General features: G+C 34.4%; 1 non-coding gene across 1 annotated transcript; it reads right to left on the reverse strand.

Annotated features, from left to right (window-relative positions):
* Nucleotides 1–4,464: 4,464 nt before the first annotated feature.
* On the reverse strand, nt 4,465–4,568 carry LOC127901614 (small nucleolar RNA R71). The gene has a single exon (XR_008053858.1). It is a non-coding gene; the product is annotated as a small nucleolar RNA R71 (small nucleolar RNA).
* Between the last annotated feature and the right edge of the window lie 846 nt (nt 4,569–5,414).

Raw genomic sequence — 5,414 nt, forward strand, 5'->3', positions numbered from 1 at the left:
TTTTTCATGCATGTTTATACGATAAAATTTATTATGTCTCTTCCTTGTCCTACTTGAAAAAGGATAACCATTGGCATCATTAGACCAAGATTGCACTCATAAGATATGAAAAAAGACACAGATACCTAATTATAAACGAAGAATGAGCAAAACATATCAAGAAAAGAAGATGTACATACACAGATTTTGATGGTTCAACTACTTCCATGCAAGTGACAAATAGATTGATTTATTGATTTAACGATCTAAATATTACAAGAATGTTAAAAACTTTACATAGAACAATGTACAATAGAAATATCTCTGTAATCGCTCACTTAAGTCAAGAAGTGATCCAAGAAGTTATGCCAATAACTAGCCTTTTATAGATGATGTCATTAAGCTCAGAAACCGATTTCAGAGATTTGCCGCTCTTAATTTCTAACATGCTTAACAAAAATTTAGCTTGGTCAGAACAAGCGACTAACGTGTGTATCACATGTGACGGCAAATTTGCAATAAAAGCAGACTTGTATTGGACTTGAGCGATTAAGAGTCCGTTTGAGATTGAGGTTGGGCAGCTGTAACTTAAAAGTTACAACTGCTAATTGTTGTACTTTTGAAGCAATGTTACTATGATTTTTCATTTATATGATGAAAAATTTATTATATTTTTAATAATTTTATTAAAGTTATATTTAAAAATTATATTTATTATATATTATTAACTTCTTCTTTTTTCGTAATTGTAACTTTTTTCTACAACAGTTGTAACTTAAAAGTTAAAATACCTCAATCTCAAAAGAATCATAAAATGCAAAACTTCAATGTACAAAACTCAGCCGTTTTGCAGCTGTTTGATTAACAATCAACAACTTGTAGTCCTCTAAGTTAGTAATTGATTAACAATCAGTACGCCTTAGACTGTTTGAAACTAGAATATAATTGGTATAAACCGCAGAAATTTAAGTTTCGATTTAGACATGGTATGGTTTGAGTACTTTTAACACTTCCTAGTGATGCATCTAGCGCGGCATTTTGGGTACTGCAAAAAGCACTGCAAAGATTAAAGAGCTGCTTCAAATAATTCATATTTCACTTTTGTTGGGTGAAGTGCGGCATGACTGCTCCATGATCCCCCCCAGCACTTTGCATATATCAAATTCACTTTATTACAATCACTTGCAGAGGGTACGTGTTTGTGTACCTAGGACTGACTATCAATAGTTCTTATGTGTTTGGACTGTACGGTCTGCCCTTATGTCATAACAATGGATTCAAAGTGTATTTGAATTCCATTTATCATATTAATTATTCTGTTCGTTATTTTGTTTTTGCTTTTTCGTTTTCATTTTTCATTAATCCTCCCCTCATTTTTTGAGGATACAAGTATATTTATTTGATCAGCTCAAGTTGTATATACACATATACATATACATATACATATACATATATAGAAATGTTTTAATCCAGAATTTTAAAGTGCGGGAATGTCCCGGAAAATGCGTAAACCATGTAGTTTAAGTGTTTCAAGTTTTAAGCCTTTAAAACCTCACGATTTTAAAGCTTTCGCGGACTTTTCCCACACTTTATGATCTCGGACAAGAAAACTACTATATATATATATTAATGAATTTTTATAAAAATATAATTTTATCTTTGTAATGTAACTTAACATTATGATGTAGAACATTTTCAACAAGGGTTAGATAAGGTAAATATTGTTAGATTTATGCATATAATATCTCATTTGAATCTCTTGATAAGAGTGAAAGGAATTTAGATCTATTACAAATATATGTAGGTAATTAAAAACCAAAAATTAACAACTTAATTAATTTTTCAGAAATACTGTGAATAGTTACTGTTCACAGCAATGTTCACCGCAACTGTTCACAGTTACTAGTCACGATTACTGTTCATCCGCATAAAAAATATTAATTTCCCAAAAACACAATAAAATGCAGAAAATAAATGACATGGAGATTTTTACGTGGTTCAGATTAATCAATCCTACATCCACGAGGGCACGCCCAGATGAAAAGTAATTTACTAAGTTAAGATGTTACAACCTATGGATTTACCAAACTTAAGACTCTTACTTACAATTTATCACCATACAGTTTACTCAACCTTAGACTCTTCTCTTGAATAATTGCTACCCCTCTTGATCCACGATCCTCAAGGCACTTCGCAAAGTGATCAATAGCAATTTTTCAATTCTTCAATGTCTAGTGATCCAAGATCCACATAGACTCTCTGTTGAGTGTTAGAAAATGCATATTTATAAAGGAGAAAACCGTCATTTTACATTTCAAGTCTTACTAACAACCCTTACTTTTATGTATTTAACCTTCTTGTGATTTAATTACATGTGTTTTATTTTAATTAAGTATTTTATGTATTTTAGGGGCATTATAGTCATTTCACAATAAATGAGAGATCAGACGGAAAAACGGACATCACTTTTGAACTCAGGACGGTCGAAAACCTTAGGAGGAGCATAAAAGGAAAAATGTCACTATTCACATGTACGGTACTATTCACGTGTACGGTACTGTCTACGTTACTGATCACGACACTGTTCACATAGACGGATCGATGACGTGGCATTGACCGATGATGTGGCATTGACTGATGAGGTGTCACGATCCTGCTGGGCTAAAATTCTTATGTACTGTTGATGGTGACGTGGCAGCATATCAGTGGACGAAAAATCTCGCGTACGGTACATGCATCACACAGGATTATTGTCAACCAAACTGTGTTACTGTTCATCCGGGTCAAACCGTGTTACTGTTCATCCACGTGGTCAAACCGTGGACTGTTGACTGATGACGTGACGCAATCCTGAGCGTCCAAACTGTTTTTAATCCGATGGCCATGATTTACTCCATGTATCTATAAAAAGGGGGCCTCCCCCCCCTAATTTGATATCTCTGAATCCATTTTTGGGATCCATTTTCTGTAATTCCTTCTCCATCTTGTATTTTCTTCATATTTTAATAAATTCCCATTTTGCCCCTAGTTCAATTATGAGTAGCTAATTTCCTTTCAAGCTTGGGTTGAAGGTGAAGTCTCAACACGTGTCATGGGCTTTATTTGGTAAATTTATTTTCTTTTCCCCTCTAGTTTTTGTGGATGTTTTGACTTCTTGTCGACAAATAATACTAATCTTGTCTAGTACCGCCTTGGTTTCACCGGCCCTCTAGTACAAGGTTATTATTATTTGGCACGATAAGCCCTTAGCACCATATTGATTAGAGCGTGGTTCATGAGGTGTGGATTCCCCCCTCATGATTTAATTGGCATTAATAAGGAATATTTAGCCCATGATGCATGTTGATACGGATCCAAATACCCAAGTACGTCATTTCAATAGATTTCTTTTCAAATTATTCTCGCAATTGCAAGTCCAATTTTAGAATTTATTATCGTCATTTCAATTCCAATTTTATGATAATTTAAATCATTTCCACCACAAATCCAATCACCCATTTACAAAATTAATTCTACACACAATTAAAATCCACCTCCTTGTGGGATCGACACTCGTCACCATTGATCTATACTACAATAGATTCGTGCGCTTGCGAGTACATTAAAATTTGCACAACAAGTTTTTGGCGCCGTTGCCGGGGAGGTAAGTAATTTTAATTCATAGAATTAATTTTTGAGAATAATTTCTTTTATTTGTTTTCTTGTATTTTTTTTATTAAAAAAAAAGAAAAAGAAAAAAAAAGTGAATCTACATTTAAAGGTTAGTATTTCTTTTCTTTTTCTCTTCTTTAAAATTCTATAATTTAATTTTCAATTTATTTTCTTTGTAATTTTTATTTTATTTTATTAATTTATTTTTAGTTAATTTATTTCACGTATTTGTTTTTGTGTATTTTTATAGAAAGGTTATAATAGCGCAATAAGGTTAGTATCGTAATTTCTTCCTCTTCTTTATTTTTATTTGTTTTGTTCCCATCTTTATTTTTATTTTATTTGTTTTGCATGCATGGTCGTAGGTCATTATTACCTAATCTTGAACCTATAGACCTTGAATTAGAAAAAATACTTCGCACACAAAAGCACATTAAAAATAAATTTGGAATGGATTTACAAGCACCACAGGAGAGGCCATTTAAGGACTATTTTAGTCCCTTAGCTAATTTGAGCACATCATGCATAAGATACCCAAATGTAGCTGCTAGGAGTTTTGAACTAAAACCTAGTGTGCTAAATTGTCTCCCCACATTTTATGGCCTAGAAAATGAGGATCCATATAATCATCTGAATGATTTTCATGCCATTTGTCAAACTTTTAAATATGAAAAATTTTCATTCGATGATGTTAAACTCAGATTATTCCCATTTTCTTTAAAGGATAGAGCTCGTTCATGGTTAAATACTTTACTTGCTAATAGCATTTCATCATGGGAACAAATGGTAACTAAATTTCTGAATAAATATTTCCCAGTGCATAAAACCAATGCTATTCGCAGGAAAATTTCAGAGTTTACACAGAGAGAAGACGAGCAATTTTTCGAAATATGGGAGCGATTCAATGGGCTACTCTTGAAGTGTCCACATCATGGGTACGAGAAATGGCACCAATGCCAATACTTTTTGGAGGGATTACTACCAAATGTGCAAGAATGGCTAATGGCAACAAATGGAGGAGAGCTAATGTCAAAAAGTGCATCAGAGATTTGGGAATTCTTCCAGCGACAAGCGGATAATTCCCAACAACGGAGTCGATCATTCAGGAATACTAGAAGAATTAAGGGAGTAAATGAGGTTCACATTGGTGAGTCAACTTCTGGAATCAAAGAAGTCAAGGAGATGGTTGAAGGTCTTGCTCGACAAATAGCATCGTTATCGACTGCTAAATCAACAGAACCACATGACCATGACTCATACTCCGATCAAGCCAATGCCATAGGAGTAATGAGAAAGCCATCAAATTACAACCCATACTCCAACACATATAACCCTGGATGGAGAGACCACCCCAATTTTTCATGGTCTCAAGGATTCCAACAGAATGGACCAGCAGCTCCAGCTCCACCAATGCAACAAATTCCTCAAAATCCTCAAGCCTCTCAGCCCCCATTTAGACCATACAATCAGAACCAGAACTACTCTCAACCCAGACCATGGGAGGATGCATTCCAGAATTTCAAGAATGTTACTCACTCTACGATTGAGCAACAGAATCGCACCATTGATGGACTACGAAATGAGTTGAGAGCGGGCTTCAACTCACAAGCCCAATCAGTTTCAAGCCTCGAGAAGATGGTGGGACAACTTGCTTCTTCAGTTCAGACCTTGGCAATTACTGTTGAGAAAGGTAAATTTCCAAGTCAACCAGTGCCTAATCCTAAAGGAGTACATGAAGCAAGTACCAGTTCACCACAACAGCATGGAGAGGTCAAAGCAGTCAT

The sequence above is a fragment of the Citrus sinensis genome, chromosome 3 (assembly GCF_022201045.2).
Source record: "Citrus sinensis cultivar Valencia sweet orange chromosome 3, DVS_A1.0, whole genome shotgun sequence".
NCBI lineage: Eukaryota > Viridiplantae > Streptophyta > Magnoliopsida > Sapindales > Rutaceae > Citrus > Citrus sinensis.